The sequence below is a fragment of the Ostrea edulis genome, chromosome 5 (genome assembly GCF_947568905.1).
Source record: "Ostrea edulis chromosome 5, xbOstEdul1.1, whole genome shotgun sequence".
In the NCBI taxonomy this organism is placed as follows: Eukaryota; Metazoa; Mollusca; class Bivalvia; order Ostreida; family Ostreidae; genus Ostrea; species Ostrea edulis.
The window spans coordinates 20,345,883-20,366,293 of record NC_079168.1 but is presented as its reverse complement, the minus strand read 5'-3'; the positions used below and the strand labels follow the sequence as shown (position 1 = coordinate 20,366,293).

Sequence of the window (20,411 nt, the reverse complement as noted above, 5' to 3'; positions counted from 1 at the left end):
GTCGGCACATTGTTTCACAGCACGAGCAGCACGAGTTCACCAAATAAAAGAAGGATCATTTGACTTTGAAAATGAACAAACGAATATCACATGGTATAAATTGGCATTGATTTCAATTTGTTAAATAGCATGAATTATAGCAGCTCAAAGAAATGTGGACCATAAAATGACAAGTAAAAGCATTGGTTTATTTGTGCGATTATTTTAAAAGATTGACATTTATATTAGTGCACCACATGTCTTTTAATGTATAATTTTTATTATAATTAAGAATATTAAGATCAATTCTATGTAAAAATCAAAGAAATCAGATAGGGTCTGGCCACTCAATGTCACAGATTTCTTTGATTTTCACAGTATTAACTTTACTTGCACCATCTTACATAATTTCAACCCCACCACCAAATTTCTACCATCCGTTGCCATGGAAACCGACAGCAGTCTATGAGGGCTAATTGAACTGCAAAATTCAGCCCGTTTTGCCCATGTTTTGTCCTTGTGGTATATAAAAAATTAAAAAAGACAACTAATTTTCTCCATAAATCTCGATTCCCCATAAAATTCCCTCCTTATTTATGATATCTATATCCACCTATGGTAAAGAGTGTGTTACTGACCGCTGTACCAATGTATTATAATTTGGCACTTTGCCAAAAAGTGATTTTTTGTTGGATTTCATTGATGAATCTAGATAATTTGGAAAATACATACAGCATAATCAACTGCCATCAAAGGATGTTCATATCAAAGACTCTTAATATATATAAAAAGATTAATGGTGAAACGTAGTGCAATTGATCTGTAGTAGCATGAAAACTGTAGATTTGGGCATTTTGCCAAAACGGGATTTTTTGTTGGATATTGTTGATGAATTTAGATAATTTGGAAAATACATACAGCATAATCAACTGTCATCAAAGGATGTCCATATCAAAGACTCTTAATGTATATAAAAAGATTAATGGTGAAACGTAGTGCAATAGATCTATTGTAGCACGAAAACTGTAGATTTGGGCATTTTGCCAAAACGGGATTTTTTGTTGGATTTCGTTGATGAATTTAGATAATTTGGAAAATACATACAGCATAATCAACTGTCATCAAAGGATGTCCATATCAAAGACTCTTAATGTATATAAAAAGATTAATGGTGAAACGTAGTGCAATAGATCTATTTTAGCACGAAAACTAGATTTGGACATTTTGCCAAAACGGGATTTTTTGTTGGATTTTGTTGTTGAATTTAGATAATTTGGAAAATACATACAGCATAATCAACTGTCATCAAAGGATGTCCATATCAAAGACTCCTAATTTATATAAAAAGATTAATGGTGAAATGTAGTACAATTGATCTATTGTAGTACAAAAACTGTAGATTTGGGCATTTTGCCAAAAATTCATACTAATGACAAATAATACAACCTACATCATTTTCAGTTAAAATGAACAATATGAGCAATTGATATTTCAAAAATAAACATGAAGAATTAGAGTGATTAAAAAAACCATGTAAACATAAACTGTAATCCAGTAGTACCCCCCCCCCCCCCCTCCCCAAACACCAAGTAGATTTTGCAATCATTTCCATAAACGAGCTATATTACATGTACTGTATTGCCATGTAAACTATTATCAATAATTATAAAAAGTCTTCTCAAGATATTAGGTAGATACCAATAAATTGTTCATTGCACTGCCTTGTATTTGCTGACCTTTGACCTGGAAATCATTAGGGTCATCTACTATTCATAACCAACCAACATATGAAATATCATAATTGAACAACAGGCCCAAGATATTGGGGGGGGGGGGGGGGCACCATTGCATAGAGTACTAGCTACATTGCACCTAGCCATTTTTAATTGATTGATTTATTGATATTTTCCGCCACACTCAACAATTTTTCAGTTTTGTGGTGGTGCCCAGTGTTTATTGGTGAAAGTGAGAACCCAGATACAATGTACCTGGGAAGAGACCACCGACCTTCCGAAAGTAAATTGGGAAACTTTCTCACTTAATACCAGCGCGAGCGGGATTCGAACCCGCACCGACTGAGGCCATGTCATTTTGAATGCTATGCTCCAACCACTCGGTCACGGAGGCCCCTGCCATTTTTAATCTTTTGACCTGAAAATCAATGGGGGTCATATACTACCAGTGACCAACCCCTGTATGAAATATCACTATCAATCAAAGGGTTCTGAAGAAACTGGTCAGACATCAATTGTACAGAGTATTGTATTGCACCTGGTGACCTTTGGACCAGAAAATCAATAGGTGTCATTTTCTACCGCAGAAACTGCATGAAACTTTAAAATTTATTGAAGTTTGTTCAGTGTTACTCACAGTAATCTATGTTGACATACCAGTAATTAGTAAATTTATAATATTAACACAGAACAACTCATTTTTTGCAAAGTTGTTTATTCAACAAACATGGATCACAATGTTATCCAAACAACACAATCATCTTTTTTTAAAAATCATTATAATAGTGATTTTCCTTCAACTGTTCAGTAATGAATCCTTATTCAGTAGGCTCACATAAGACACTTGCAGGTTAATTTTGCAATGTTTTAGTTACATTAGTCTTCTGACACGAAAATTTGATCTTAACTAAGTCATGGTGTTTCCTTAGAAGAATAGTTTACTGAATGGATGGACTTGTGTCGTGAGGCGTGTTCATTGACTGTAAAACTCGCAGTTTTTTTTCCATTCTCAAGAGCTCTTCTTTGTCTTCTATATCATATAAGAGTCATGGAATGCATCTTCTGCTCTTCAAGTTCTAAAAAAATGTGTTGAACAAATATTGAAAAGTTCATCTTATTTTTCACATTTTCATGTAGTACACACCTAATTCAATTTGATTAAACTAAATTTACATGTACAAGATCATTCATGATGCTAGAATAGTAATTTTACCACTTAATTAATTACTTAATTGATAGATTATCATGCCTGCCCACCCACCCCTCAAAAATCATCTGTGAAATAAGCATAGATTTATATATCTGGCATTAAATTATGCACTTCTGTTGACAAAAACTCGTTTGTCATCAATATATTTCTCAGAAAATAAAAATTAGAAATTAAAATCTTCCCACAGTCTACCCCACACTTTTTGGTGACCCAGGATGATAATCTTACTAATTAAGTTGAATTGGTCTAAAGGATGTTATGTTTTGATACAGTTTGTATACATGTGTTTATGCTATATTGAAGAGCTATTAATAGTGTTAATACTCATAAAATAACAAGATGAGTATTAATCAAATTTAAAAAAATTCAAAGTATCACTATAGCTCTAAGGGCTACGAAATCCATGTTATACACTATATGACTCTTTTGGACCCACATTCACAACCCTGTGTTTTCGAAATTCGCAATTTTGGTACCCCTTTCTGTTTTCCTTCATAAGCATTCAGCTTTATTTGAGGTAGTTCCACCCTCTTGTGACGTCATAATATTTTGCGGAGTCAATGATTCAATAAGATTTATGCATAACATGAACATAAATTGTGTTCGAGTCTTTTTCAATAGTTATTGTAAAAAATCTTGTATAACCATAAACTATTTCAAACGTATATGAATAATCAATGAGCTACATTTTTCACAATGCTATACGAGTTATTTCCCCCTGATTATAGGGAGCGCGCAGCACATTACTGTCATTCGATGGTGTCAAGTATGGAATAAATAGAAAATTTGCAATTTCTGATTGCAATCAATTGCCAGTTAAGGAATTTTTCTAAGAATTAAGTGTAATGACTTGAAAACAGTATAACTGAACAAAATGTCTTAGTCACTGATTACATGTATGTGGCCCATGTGTGTTTTTCTTGCAAGCAATGTATGGTCATGATGTAACAAAGTATGTAAATATTAACTAGTCCTCAATTTCTTTAGATCAGAATCATGATGTCCTTAGTATATCAGCAATTCTTCGTTATTAATTTCTATCAATATTTTCGACAACCAAACACAACAAAACATGCAATAAGATATGCCTAAAACACATGTACAACCAACGCATACATGTACATTATCTATTTATCGTTTCACAATGAACAACACTACTTGTTGCTAAATGTACACCAGATGCCAATAAACAAAGCATGTTAATTATCTTGAATTGGCATCTCTAGTGTAAAAATTTTGTTAAAATTTACTTGTCAAGAATTTTCAGGCAATATTATGAAGTCACCCCCCCCCCCCTTCCTTATCACATGTATGCTTTCATTGTGCTCTTAATTCTAGGTGTCTGTTGTTTTAAAAACAGACTACTACTGAAATCCTCAGTATTAATTGCATAATTTGGACACAAATAAATGTCAAATACACTTATAAACCCCCCCCCCCCCCTCCCCAACTCTACAATTTAACGAAGTGTACATCTTAAAAAGTTTTCTCCATAAAATTGAAGAAATCAAACCCTGGTTCTAAAACAAAATTCTCAATTTTGGTATAGAGCATTTTTAAAAGTACCTTCAATCCAGAGTTCTTAGATTTACAATCTATGTTAATTTCCCTTGTCCCAAAGATGCTAAAAAGAAATTTGAAAAGAATTGGAAGGGTGGTTATCAAGTAAAAATATTAATGTTCAATTAACGTCTTATGATGACTGACGCAGACAAATAGCAACATGTAGGTAACTTGAGTGATTCTCAACATTGACCTAATTAGAATTAATCAGTTTTACAAATGATACTGAGCTCATACACATGTGTACATATATATGTGCATCATTGGCAACAAAACAACTAGTCTTTTTGAGTATGCTAATTAAGTGAAGTAATAAAATATGTGATTATTGGATGAAAAAGTAAGAATTCAAAAGTATTTGAATATTTACAATTTACATTTAATATTTTTTGATTTACTTCAGTTGACAGGACCTACATGTATTAAAATTTGAGGGCCCAGTTACAGGACCCAATTCAAAATCATAAATTTTTCATCATTTAATTTTTCCAAATCAAGTGTCCTAAAGTTCATAATTACAGAGATGAGAAAACTTTAAATCATAATAGTATTTTTGTGATTTCTTCTGTAGATTAGAACCATCACATATTAGTGTGGGTTACCACAGGTAAACAAACTTGAAGGTAGCCTGGCTCACCAATATATATGATTTTAACAATCTTTATCTAGAATGCACACAGAACATTCACATGTTTGTTTTTATTGTAAACTTGACAGTCAGAGAGAGAGAGAGAGAGAGAGAGAGAGAGAGAGAGAGAGGTCATCACTTAGGATTACATAAATTAAGCCTAGTCCTTTTGAAAATTTCCACATGAAACATGATTTTATAAGTATTCCCCAATTTTTACAGATCCTGAACTCTGTGTAAATGTGATAGGAAACTCCCTGAGTGAATGTTAGGTTGGGGACATACTTAACTAGTATTCTATATTGTACACCCATGCAGTAAATGATAAGGACTACTTACAATGTTCAGTCTACATGTATACCACTATAACTGACTAGCCTGGCTGGCAGTATAAAATAAATTGGGGTTCTCATATGTTTACTAAAAGTCAAATATTCTGATACATTTTATTCAGCCTTTACTTTAGAATTTGGATTCTAAATCAAATAGAATACTTACGTCAATACAAGTTCCAACACGGCAACAGGCAGGGCTTTTTCATATTTTCTATGAATATGTCTGTCAGCCTTCTGTTTCCCTGGTCATTTTTTTTAGTCGGATGTGATGCAATAAAGCGTTAAATTCCACAACATTTACTTTTTCTACGAATACGTAGACGATTGGATGCTAGAGTCCGGTGACTATGGCAAAGATCAAACGGATTTGTATTCCATGAAATAAACCGGAATCCTTTAGCACAATTGAAGATAAAGATCGTGGTAGTGAATTAAGTGAACAAAGAGCATCTGATATTGATAAACTTCTGAAGAACAAATTGAATAAAAACTCAATTTCCACCTCCTGCCATACTGAAAACAAATGAAGGCTGTTCATATCTCCAATACAAGAGAGTGTTACAAAGGGCAATAACTCTTTCTGGTGTATTTTGGTTTGTGCACCAGAGGAAACTAGTAGTTTATGTGTTTACCTTTGGTTTCTCCACAAATGTGTTTCTGTACTTTTTAAAAGTAAGATTCAATACATTTTACTAGCATGTGAGTATACACCAAATGACTGGGCAAACATATTTTATCCCTCTCTAAAAATTACATATATCAAACCCTTATACATCATAAAAATAATTATTTCTATTGTTTTCAAGGATTAAATAAATACAAAAAAAATTCTAAAAGCTAGAACCTTGCTCAAAATAATTTTTACAATTGTTGTTTTTATAAACAATAGCGTTTAATTTTTGATTATTCAAAATATAACATACATGTACATATCTTGTCCAGCTGTTGTTAGAGGATCGGTTTCCATGACAACCGTTGCTAAGTCAAACCTTTGCATGTCCTTTTTGTTTTATATCTATCATAATATTGTTACACACAAAGTTTCATAAAAATCTGTGACATACCGTGGCCACTGAATTTTGATAGTTACATAGAATCAGTCTTTAATGATTTAGATCCGCTGTCTACATATTTACAGGTAGTGTAGAAATATCAAAAAGTGTACAGTTGACAACGCGATTGAAATAAGAATGCGGACGATTTTTTGTTTATTCAGTGACTCACGAACTTACCAGTCTTCTGAATGAAAGTTATAAAACATACTATTTTTTGGGGTCAGTTATAACACCCGAAAACGGGGGTAAAAATCATCTTCGCTTCCCATGGGTTTTGGGTCCATTCTACTCTTCGTGGACTGAATACATTTTGCTATCGAAGATGGAAAAAATAATTTTTAAAATGCCTAGATTGTCCGCTTGCATAAACACGTATTACGGTGGTAAAAAAAATCTAGTAAATCCAATGAAGTTGTAGTAATATAGATTATATATTTCATTTTTGACTGAGAGGGCTTTAGATAGCTAGGCACGTAACATCGGTTTAAAAAAGGGAGGGGGGGGGGCAGTCCTAACTCGCGCCAGTGGAATGGTTAATTAATAAGAATAATATTGTACATTTAAGAATTTGATGAAACTTTCCGTACCTGTATACAATTACTGATGCTCTCTCTCTCTCTCTCTCTCTCTCTCTCTCTCTCTCTCTCTCTCTCACGAAGTTATAGATTCAGTGCTGTTGTATAGCGTGTATGAATAGAAGCAACTAAAATGCAAATCGTCAAATAATGTTGTCTATATATTTTTGTGTGTGAACTAATTGCATTTGAAACCGAGATTTTAAAACATTCTAACAGTAGCTTGGATGGGTCCATGTGGCGACCTATCCACTGCACCCTTAAAGAAATTGAATTTGGGAGGAGGATTGGGGCTGTTTGAGTGGATGAAGACCACCACCCACCAACGCCACCACACACATGTACACAATTTAAGGTTTTGAAGATTGGACAATTTAAGCACAATTTCCTGTTGCTATTGTAGGCTGGATTATTAAATTAAGATATATTTATTGGCACAACACACGTCCAGTTTATTAATTGGTAAAACATATATAATATAGCATTCAGTCCGTCTGTCATAATTTAATTTTACTTGTATCACGCAATTTGATTTGTTGAGCACGCTGAAAAAAAAAAATTTGTTGATATTGTATAAATGTAACTTGGCATGGGGACACACCTCCTTGACAACCAAGACGACAATATTTTTCCTTTTCTAATTTTACATTGGACAATGGAACACTGATACGTTGATAGGCCTTCGAACTAGGCCATGTAATTGAAAATCAACGGAATTAAACATGTACAATAAATACTGCATTGTCTTACCCCCACCCACCCCCCCACCCCCACCCACCCACCCCAACAAAAAGCAAAACGCACGGTCTTTGTTTACAAGTAGTTACATAAAAATAAAAAATTAAAAACTCTTGACATGTACAACGATATCATAAGTGAAATAAAAAAACAACAACTGTATATCGAGTATTTTCATATGAGGGTTACTTGATCCGCCTATCGAAGCATAAAATGCGTCATGAATGTCTTACAACATATGACGTCATGTCTCATCGATAACATGTGGATCGCTATCTATGAATTGCTTACATAATTTACTGTGTCGGATTTAACTGGCGGCAATGCTGCATGCTATGGTAAGTCATATTGTAGTTTAAATCTGTTATTTTGAATTCCTTTTTGCCTGATCAGGTCATGCTAATATTCAGCCCGAAACTTGGATGTACTGTAAATCAAAGAAGGACTTGCTCCCAATGTACGTAAAGTTAGGTTAAATAAAACAGTTATTTCGAATGTTGACAGTCTAAAGCTGCATAGTAACAATTTTGTAAAATAAATAAAGCAAAAATTATTCGATATGATATCAGTACCATACAAGAATACTTGTGTGAAGCCTGAATATTTTCCGATATCCCAAAGTGAAAGAAGACGCCGAGTCGCGCCGCGCCATATTCATTTCAGTCACTAGGCCTAACAGTTTCGGTAACTGTCGTTTCGTTCAATGATAATGTTTATGATAATAATGTAAAACTACCAAAATTGTACACAGTTTTTAAGCAACGATGCAATGAAGATGTATTGTGAACGACTTTAAAAGATGAAAACAACTAGGTATTGAAAATGAACAAAAAAGGGCAAAACAAGCTGCAACCGAAAACTATTATTAGATGAGGGAAATTCCCTTGCTTTAAAAATAAACACCGAACTAAAATGACCTATGTACATGACACGAAATAAAAAACGTAGTTTCCTTCTCCATAAGATATTAAACCAGCCATATTTTCTGTAAAATTCAAGTTTACCACCACCAGCGCATTATAACCGTAATATTTTTCAGCAATCCGGAATATCGTTTTTTGAAAAATAAAAATAGTGCTCCTAACTCGCCCTAAAATATTTTTGCATTTATGGTTAATTGAAAAGGTGTATATTACAAAAATACTTTAAATATTTTGGGCGAGATGAAACCAGTATGGCAAAACCTTTACAAAATAGCCAGTTTTTGTTGAAAAATGACCAAAATACGGTACCATATCCGGTTCTAGTATGTATACAGCTTTTGTGCTCCTATTTTTAAAATCTAACATGTTTTTTTAAACCCCGGATTCTGATACATATTTATAACACCAATACTCGTACTCAACATTTACTTTCATTTTTATATATTTTAAGGGCCATATTTTGGGGTTTGTGAATCAGGTTCTTTAATGCTGGAGTCCATAAAGGTTTGTGATAAAACGGTATCGAATTTAGAATCCTCTATAGAGAAACAATCTGTATATCTAAAATTAAAACTCGGCATAGAAGGGTTTGCAGATACCCTCAACTTTATTAAGGCCAATGTAAAAGTTAGTGCTAAAACTCAATCAGTTAAAGAACAACAAACTCGTATCTTTAGAAGGTAAACAGGAAAATCATAACATGCTTAAAGAACATGCCTCACTTTCGGTTGAGACAAATGCAATGAATCAAAAACTAAAACTAATTCAAATTAAAGGGGATGTAAATTGTTTCTATATCAATGTTGCGTGCCATCTCCATGAAGATCAAGAACAACATGCAAAAATTAGAATGGCAATTGTAGAAAAGCTTAGCAACAATATCAAGTTTTATATTGTAGCAGGTCTGGCGTTCGTATAGTCTGTACTTCGCGTTGTGTTTGTTTTATTTTATTTTGATAGTGGCGACTTCGAAACGACCCAACTACACTATGATTTTAAACTTGAAAATAAATTCAATTGAAATGAAAATAAGAGAAATAACACTTTACGAATTTATTACCAGTATGAATGTGACAAATACACACTCCTAAAGCCTAGAGCTTAGCCTAGAAACTATCAAGAAATCTCCCAACCCAAAGGTAATATAATAATTTAGTAGGTAAATAAGGCAAAGTAGACGAACAAAACGTAATACCAAAATAGGAATAATGGAAGGAGAAGAGTAGCTAGCAAGGCCAGCTGTCTCGCTTCGACGAATAGTAAGCTGCATGGCTTTATATAGCAAATTAGACAATAGAAACTGTCATTAAAGTGATTGGCTAAAAGATAAAGTGGGCGTGGTCAAATACAACGGGTGAATAATTTACATCGGGATCGAAATCCAGAAATAAAAGTAAAAGTAAAACCCAAACTACCACATTATAAAAAAAAATTATTGATGGCGATTTTCAAAAACATTTGGAAAATGTTAAATTATTAGATGGTAGTTTTGATTCATGGGCTTTTCGTTTTGATATGGACATTTTTGTTAAAACTCGTTTGAATGATCACACCCATCCGATGAATGCAATCAAAAAAAGGATTTCATGTGTTTGAAATTTTCTTCAAATCATTTTGACTACTTAAAAATTTCGGATAGGTCATGTGTCGGTAACTCTGCTCAGTCCAAAAATGAGGGCCAACAACTACTGTATTTAACATGTACCAATATGAACATTTTACCCCTTGAAGGCAAGGAATTAGAAAATGAAATTATGAAATCAAATATCCAAAAGAAAAAGTAATAAACCTGTCTTCAAAGAAATTAACAAATGAACGATTAAGTTTGTTAGGAAAAGGTTTGAAATTTGTGCCCACAAAGAAAAATATTGATTTTACTCAGTTGTTAACGGATTTAAAAACATGGGAACGTAGGGTGCGTCTGCAGGGATATATGTTTGATAAAGAGCCAGAGAATGAATCCTCTTTCAATGATGATTAAAATTTTCAAAAATAATAATTTGAAAAAGAATTGGACATCGGAGGAAGGAAGAGTTAAATGGCTTGATGAATACATTAGACAGGAGGTCTAAGTAGAAATTACACGCACCAAAGAGAGGGCTATGAGATAATTACTGACATACCAGAATATAGCAATAAGACCTGCAGACAAGGGATCTGGGAGAGTGGTTATGGATACGGATAAATACGTTGACCAAGTAGAGAATGAAATGCTTAACAGCGCATCTTACAGTGAAGTAGAGTGCGACAAAAGCAAACAAATTACCAACAAAATAAAAAAAGTGCATGAAATGTATAAATAAGGATCCATTTCGTCTGAATTAAGACATTATCTACTACCCACCGAAGTAACATCAAGAAAAGTCCAAAATCGATTTCCTTGATGTAACAATCTCATTAGCAGATGGAATCCTTTGTATTGACTTATACTGCAAACCCACCGATAAACATATGTACTTTAATAAAACCTCTAGTCACCCCGAATCTACTAAAAAATACATTCCATTTGGACCTGGATTCCGTGTGCGTAGAATTTGTTCCACAGAAGAAAATATCAAATTCAACGACAGGAAATAAAGAAAAATCTAAGAAAACGCGGTTATTTAGATAATGATGTAGAAAAAGAACTTAAAAAAGTAGATAAACTCGACCGATCAAATGTCCTAAACTACAGAAAAAAGACGAAGCAGGGTAACCGTGTTCCCTTTGTGGTAGACTATTCCAAAGGGCTTCCCAATATTCATAAGATTTTTTTTTTTTTAAAAAAACGTCAAAAGATTCTTGATAATTCTGACCGCCTCAAAAACGTTTTAGAGATATGCCCATAGTGGCTTTTAAAAAAGGACAAACATTTAAAAGACATGCTGGTACATAAGAAACACAATAATCTCGATTTATTTTTTAGAAAAGAAAATTTATGTCGTCATAATAACGTTAACCGGTAGCGTTTGGTAATTGTATACCCACATATTTTGTAAAAATATTATGCTAAATTGTAGTTCAATTGTTCAAATAATTATATTATTTTGAAAAGCAAAATTTCCAAAACTTTCATATAAAATTAGTAATGTACCATGAGTTTTAAGTCTGCAAGTAAAACAAATTATGTCGCAGCCAATAATATAAGCTGACAACTACCCTTAGAACTTCCAAATACATAGATATTTTGTTGTCTCAAGTCATGAAATGGGCAAATTTAAGTGTTATAGTGCATTTTATGCTGCAGATTTCATTATTTTTTTTATATATCATCATTTACTATATGCATGTGTGAATTTCTAAAATCATGTAAGTGTTAATAATTTGACACGTGTTGTTCTGAAGTTATCTGTAAAGTGTTGTTCCACAGATTTGTGTCTTTCCTGTTACATGTAAAACTTATACGGTACCAATTTTGATGCACCAGATGCGCATTTCGACAAATAATGTCCCTTCAGTGATGCTCAACCGAAATCTAAACAGAAATACAAGGAATAGAAATATGATACATAATTCAAATGGTATTTCAAAACTTTCCCTGGCCTTAGTGGTGTTTTCATTGTACCATGCTACATACAAAATGTGGTTCCAAATCTAAATGAGGAGAAAAACTCCAAAGTAGAGAGTACATTGTAGGAGTAGAAAATATACGAGTCTTCCCTGTTACATTGAAAATAATGCAAATTATGTCCGCAAAAAACATTTGCACTGCAAAGTAGCTTGTTAATTTTGTTTCAAAATTTCAGCATCATAGTCTAGTGTACAGATTTATATAGGGAAATTAAATTAGATTCACATGAGAATTGTCTCTCCTGTTACTTTCTCTCCTGTTACATCACCTTTTGCAACAGTAGGGACAAGATTTTGTAACAGGAATGATAAAACTAAATTTGCTTCTATCTGAATTGAGTAAGTATTATTTTCAATTATTGAATGCAGACTTATTAGAATCTCCATCGAAAGCCAATTGTGATTTGGAACTGTTACCTTTTTCTGACTTAAAGATCATTCGAGAATAAAGCATTGCTGAATATGTAACAGGAAGGACAGGAGTTTGTAAAAGGGAGGATGCACATTAAAATGTTTCTGTATCTTAAAGTAAATATTGGTTTGAATTTTTAAATGCATGCCTATTGAAATCCTCACTAAAAGACATGTGTTATTTAGAGGGTTTTTGTTTTTAATTTGGTCAGAACATCATTCTAAAATTTCAAAATAGGAAGGATAGATTCTGGCAACAGGACAGACATACTTTCTATTTTAGTTTAAGGACAAAATACTATTTGAACTAATAAAATGTATGCTCATTTGATATTTACTCGTTAAGTAACAAAAAACATACAATCCTGATTTTTTTTTCCATAGAAAATATAATTATTGATTAAATTTGTAATAGGATGAACAGGGTTGTGTAACAGGGATTTACATGAACCTAAACATATATTGTATATTATCATAATTGTACATTATAACTAATGTCATAGTATACGGGAGAGGTTGTCTAAGTTGCTAGAACTTGTAACCAATCCCTTTGTATATTTATACAATAAAAATGTTCAAATCAGAGAACATAAAATTTTAACTTTAACACTCAGGGTATACCTTATTTGAATAGAATGAAATGATTAAATTCTCGTTTTCCTTCAAAATGCAACTAGTATGATATTAAACGACTTAATATTTGGTAACACGTTGACATTCATTACCAAAATGTGGCAGCATAAACAGGACAATTGTCGCAGAACATATGTATCTAAACATTTGGAGTTTGTTGCAAAAGGGAGAATTGAGAAAATTATGGGAACAAAAGTTCTCCCATCACTAAATTGATACACAGTCATTCTTAATTCCACTATTTTAAAATTATCCAAACTTTGCTATCCTAATGTGAGATCAGATGATATGCATCACTTTATCTTGACAGGAAACTTAATTACTACAGAAAGTTACAAGTTTTAGCTATAATTACGAAGTTTTATCAGTTCGAAAAAAAGACATTCTTACTTTATAATAAACAATGGGACTGGGAGTGATATTGTAGGAAATTGAATAAATAGAAGTTTATAACCATAGTTTATCCGTCATCAATATAGGAAGGACTTAGATAATACTTGATTACTTTGTATTGCTTTTATTTCTTCAGTTTTGCTAAAACACCAATCAACATTCCTAATCTCATGTTACAGTGTACAATGTAAATGTATTAAATTTGACCAACTGAGAGTGCCATCATATTTGTCATGTTTATTCCTGTTGTGTAATGGTCATAATGTTCTGAACCTCGTTTATCCCATTGTCATATTTTAGTGCTAACTGATTATGTCTCTCCTGTAACATTCATTTAAGTAGATCAAACGATGTTTTGATGGTTTTTTATTTGTATATATATTGTACTTTGCTAATAAACACTTCAAAGCCTTAAGGTGAGTCAATTTCCAAAAGTTTGTAATTCTGACATATCTTAAAAATGTGACTTTATTGCACAAAAGTTCATTCAGTCAAGCTGTCCATCCTGTAACAAAAAAGAAAATCTTCGATTTCTTTAATTTTCTTTGTAGTTAGAAAATACAAATGGTACAGCATTATCAACAAAACTATTTTGAAAAGTTTAAATCAACATAGTTCTAAAAAGTGTGAATTTCCTTTCTTAGTACCAAAACATGTCTCTACTGTTACAATTTTCTTCCCTCCTGCTACATTTCTTTATTATAGAAAAAAGTTGAGTTTCTGTCTCATAATTTTAATTCAAACATTTATGTATTTGATTATTCATTTTTTCCATGATACATCTGTAATAGATATAGACAAGAAAATTATGTTCAGGGGTCCGTGTTTACCCAACTATCTATTTTGTATTGCTTGTAGGAGTTATGAGATTGATCACTGTTCGTTATCTTCACCTTGCATTATAGATTTATGAAAAGTCACTGATTTGTCTGTCCTGTTACGATGACTGTCTTCCCTGTTATAAACAAGTATCTCCTGTTACATGTAACATAATCACTAAAATTTCTTTTATCTAATATCATTTTGTGCACCAAAATCTTTTGAAATATTCCCAAGTTGTTAATATCTACTATAAAGAGTTTTTCAAAACTGTTTTACAATGATTTAATAAGTTAATCATTTTAATAAGGTACAGATTATCTTGTTTAGAAATTGTCACATTTTGTAATGTTCATTGGTATAAATTGTTGTCATTGGTTGTTGTGAGAAGTGTTTTTTAAATTTATTTTTGTGGAATACCTTTCTACCTCATGTCAATGCAGTTTGCAAAAGTTTCCATAATGATTTTGATTTTTATTGGCATTTTAAAATTTGTTACAGGAAGGACATATTATGATGAGTGATGTCTGTTTTACATTACCATATTCCAAAATTATGCCGTTTCGTAATCAGAGTTTTATCTTCTTCGGTTTATTATTATGTGTTTTATTTCATCCAATGTAAAAAAAAAAAAAAAAATAAGATTTCAGAAACTTAAAAATTGTCGTTTTTCAAAAGGTTAAATGTCTGCCGATTTTGACAATGACTCAGTTACATAGTAAGGTTGAAAATTAAACGTTCATTGTAACGCCATGCTACTAACGTCGTTTTAGATCGGGGGCCTGTCATCGGCTTTTGATAATATCTCTAGGTTGTATAATTTTCTTCATATTATCAGATTGTTCCAGTATATTTCTGTTACTGGGATTATGTGTAACTACAAAACAAATTTTCCCGTTGTCTTTGGAATTAGTGGATCGACGTGGATTACGGAGATCCTGTATTGGAATTTTAGTTGCGTTTTCTATTCCAGCGTTGATTACGTTCAACGCGTAATTTTGCCTTAGTAGTTTAGATATACTTTTAATTCTTCTAAACGTCTAGGACGTGGAGTAATGGTACAAATTCTTTGTGCTAAATTAAAAGGAATATTGCGTTTAGTGTGCATGGGGTGGCACGATCTGAAATCAAGATACCGATGTGTGTCCGTGGGTTTACAATATAAATCTATGGTTATACTGAGTCCTTCCTTTATAATAAGCAAATCTAAACATGGGAGTTCCTTGTGACTTTTCTCCATTGTAAATTGTACTGAATTGTGTATAGTGTTTAGGAAGGAATGGAATTTATCTAAATCTAAATCCTCTTCACTCTTGGTCCAGGAGATAAAACAGTCGTCAAGATAACGTTTCCAATTAGCTCGAATATAGACACTAAAGTTATTGTCGAAAACTTCCGATATTTGGTTATACATGCAAGGTGAAGATAACGAACAGTATATAATCCCATAAATAAATATCCCATAACTAAAGTTGCCAAATTAACATAAACTCAAATAATTGAAGATATCTATAGTTATTTGAAGATATCAATTTAATTATTGCGCTCAATAACTGAATTCATGTGCGCATCAAATCAATTATTGCTCTCATCAATTGAATTGATGCACGCATCAATTCAATCATTGCTCTCAGCATTGCATTAATGCGCATATCAATTGAATTGATGAGAGCAATAAGTAATTTGATGCGCGTATTAATTTATTAGATGAAAGTCAATAATTGATTTGATGCGCGCATTAATTCAGAAATCTTTATATGAATGGAACAGATATAGAACGAGTATCTGAGAGTAAAGTACTTGGTGTTATTATTAGTGACGATCTCAAATGGGGTCAACATGTGAATTATCTAACTGAAAAGGCATCGAAACGCTTATTTTACCTACGTTGAATCAAATATTCAGGATTACTTGAGAGTTACCTTATAAAGGTTTACAAATCACTCATAAGACCAATTTGTAAATATACGTGCCCGGTGTGGTAGAAATGAAATGCAATGGAAAATACCAATCTTGAAAATCTTGCTACCAGAAGGAAAAATATATGTCTAAAACTTTTCAGTAAAATTGAAAATCCATCACATCGCCTCCACGATCTGCAGGAAAACAAATACCATCTACGAAACTCATCAAAATATGCTCTACCGAAATTCAGGACAAATCTCTATAAAAACAACTTTGCGCCATGGCGTATTAGACAATTATATTAAACCCACCTTTTTCGACACTTTTTAAATAAAAATATTTACATGTATGTCTTAATCAAAATTACTTTCTATGACCCATATCATATCAAATTTTTATAGCATTTAAAACAAATCTTAACCAAATTATTAATGATAAATTTCCTTTGAAAACACCATTGACTGTATAAATCTGTTTTATGTTTATGCCTGTTTTCATGTATTTGTCTGTTTCAACTTTGATTAGTGTATTCTGAGTACACCATGTACATGTACTTCAACTATTTGGTTGCCAATGAAATAAATCAATCAATCAATCAAATTGATGGGAGCAATATTTGATTTAATGCGCGCATCAATTGAATTATTGCTCTCATTGAATTATTGCTCTCATCAATTCAATTGATGCGCGCATTAATGTTTGTGGAATTGTTGCTCACAAAAATTAATTTAGACCTCGGTATAGATGATTTGATGATCTCCCTGTAATTCAATTGAACACATCTTTAATTATTTACAAAGCTTTTGTATAAGGAATTAATGCACGCATCATATCATTTAAAGAGAGCAACAATTCAATTAAAGAGATCATTAATTCAATTGTTGATATCATCAATTTATTTAAAGACAGCAACAATTCAATTATAGCTATTATAATTCAGTAGAATGATTAATGCTCTTATCAATTCAATTAATGCGCAAAATAATTCAGACGTGACGATCTCATTAATTATTTGAAGAGATTCTTAGTTGAATTGTTGCGCGTATTTTCAAACAATTAAAGATATCTTCAGTTATTTGAGGTAATGTTGATTTGGCGCTCCATACAATTAACAACCATATATGACAGCCATGCTAAACTTGGATCACTCCAAACAGTAACAAAGAATGATGTAGAAGACCGGTATGTGTGGAGACTAGCTATGTAGCCCATTTGGATGAATTTATATAAAAAAATTTACAGCCGAGGAGGCCGAGACACACGGACAATGGACGCCAAGCGATTTTAATACATTTAACTCATACATTATGTACTAAGACGAAAAAATATCACTCATTTCATTTATTATTATTATGTGAATTTAAACTTCGATTAGGGACCAACATTATTATACGTGTGTTTAGATGTTTCACATTTTGTTTGTTTTAATTTCCAAATTGCTCGATAAATTATGTTTACTGTACAATTATTGCATACGTAAGGGAAATGTAAATACACCGTGGTATATAAGTATGATTATCATTCAAGTTCAGGTATTCATTATTTTGATTCATTACCACATGTGATAAATTCATGAATAAAACATATAGTACTGCAATTGGCAAAACAGATACAAAAACAAAACAAAATTGCCTTACAGAAAAAAAGGTGCACTGGCGAAAATGAAATAATGCGAAGATAATAGATCCTATTGTGTCGGTCATTAATGTACGTCATGATCCCTATCACGGAATAAATTAAGGACAAAACATAATTAACAGGTAAGATTCGTCGATACAGGTAATACTTCATTTGTGTTGACAAAGAAATCCTTCTCCAATTTGTTAACTTTCCGAGACAGGATAAAAACTTTTAAAGAACAAGGTACGATTGTATACATGAAAAGGCCAAAACATTTCTCTCTATAAAATGTGTCTGGAATTAACCTTAATCAGTGTTTTAAGAAAGTAAAATATATGCCAGGTATACTATGTCAACAAAATCATTATGGTATTCCTAATTGGATGGCATTATGACACTATGAATAAGACATTTCCCGCCTTCTTTTCAAAATAAGCCTAAATACTGTCAAATGTCATACATATTATTGTTCAGGAAAAGCTGTGCGCATTTGTCGAGCAAAATGTAAATGATATATATTGTGTATAATTTTAAGATGAAAAACATACTTGAATATGAATATGCTCGACGTATGCGCTGTATGTTTTCTGAAAGGAAATCCACCTGAATTTGTGGATATTTTCATTGAAAATGGCATTTCTGCAATTTTATGCCAACTTCTAGCTCTCGTCATATGACACAAATCATTTTGCTGATCAAACTGAGCGGATTTGGCGTTTGCTAATCCATTCCTTATTTCAATGTCAGGGTTTGAGCTCCAAGGGAAGTCATCGATATTTTGGGCCAAATGACTTTAGAAACTGTACCTACTTCTTTACAGGAAATACGGAAAATCGCCTTCTGAGTCGGAAGGGGTCCCGCATTCGCGACATGGTGCCTATACGGAGCTAGATAGAACTATGACAATATTTTTGTTCTATAGAACATTAAATTTCAAGCAGTGTACATAGCATATTGGATTTTCTAATCATAAACTCTACAGCTACAGGAAGGGTGACTCTATGAAGACATTCAAAGCAGTTTTCTTTATAGAAGAGATACCGTCCGTATTCTAGCTCTAGATAGCGCCACTATGGGTGTACGTAAAGACATAGTCAACGTATTAAATATTTCTAAATAATTTATCTATTTGGCAAAAATAATTTAAAGTCGATTATTTAACTCTCCGAGGACGAAAAAGCCTTTCAATCTGCCGCAAATATGGAAAATTGCTTCCTAGACCTTAGGGGGTCCCGCATTTGCGTCTTGGTGTCTATACACAGCAAGATAGAGCAATGTCGATATTTTTCCTGTAAAGAGCATTAAATTCTTAGCAGGGAAGCATCTTTACTTGTGTTTTTTTTTTTTTCAGTCCCTCTAGCGTCACAAGAAATGCGACCGTCTGAAGAGAAAATTTGCAGTTTTTCGTATAAAAGGGGTACCCCATCGTATTTTAGCTCTAACACCTCTACCTAGTTAGATAGAGACGTGTCCTACCCACCACAATATTTATAAATAAATCATTCCAATGGCAAACTTAACTTAATATCAATTATTTAACAATTATTTAACTCCCCGAGGAAGGAAAAGCTTTCAATTTGCCGTATATGCCGCAAATACGGAACATCACTTCCTAGACCATAGGGGTCCCGCATTCTCTCCTTGGTGCCTACATGTATGTGTACACGAGATTCGTGCGAAATCTATCGAGTTAGTCCCCTCTCTTTCTCTATCTAGATAACGATGGAAGTCATTTCCATCATGTCCAAAAATGTGCAAAAGAGTAGTATTACTAAGATTAACTTAAAATTATTTGAAACGACATGACAGCAACTATAGAAACATGGATGAAGATAGTTTGAACGTGAAGAAAAAACTTATTTTTTTTATTCTTAAAAATTACTAACTGTACAACCTCACTTGGCCGTTAAATACAAATACACTCCGCTGGGGGGTACTAATTATCAAACCCAGCCAGTACGAAATTGCACCAATCAAGATAGATACTGATGACCTTGATTAAAGGATAAAAGATACGAAAGGTTCACAAAACACTAAACAGAAACCACGAGTTTTATTACTCGCGTGAAACATATACTAAATATTTTGTTAAACTTTTCTCTCGCCACTCGATTTGGTCCTTCGCATCACTCGGCACCAGATCTCTTGGTATTCGCGAAAGGTTTACCAACATTCGCGTTGCTTTATCTCGCGTTTTGATGATACTGTGCTAATGGCGTGAAAGTAAATTGAATGAAAGATGAAGATAACGAACAGTGATTAACATCCTAACTCCTGGATATACCAGAGGTGGGATCGGGTGTCTAGGAGGAGTAAGCATCCCCTGTCGACTGGCCACACCC

General features: G+C 32.8%; 1 long non-coding RNA gene across 1 annotated transcript; it reads right to left on the bottom strand.

The window, feature by feature from the left end:
* Window positions 1–2,418: 2,418 nt before the first annotated feature.
* LOC130055178 (uncharacterized) lies at window positions 2,419–6,055 on the bottom strand. Its single transcript, XR_008803461.1, has 3 exons — window positions 5,612–6,055; window positions 4,489–4,546; window positions 2,419–2,788 (listed from the first exon to the last, which is right to left on the bottom strand). It is a non-coding gene; the product is annotated as an uncharacterized LOC130055178 (long non-coding RNA).
* Window positions 6,056–20,411: the final 14,356 nt, after the last annotated feature.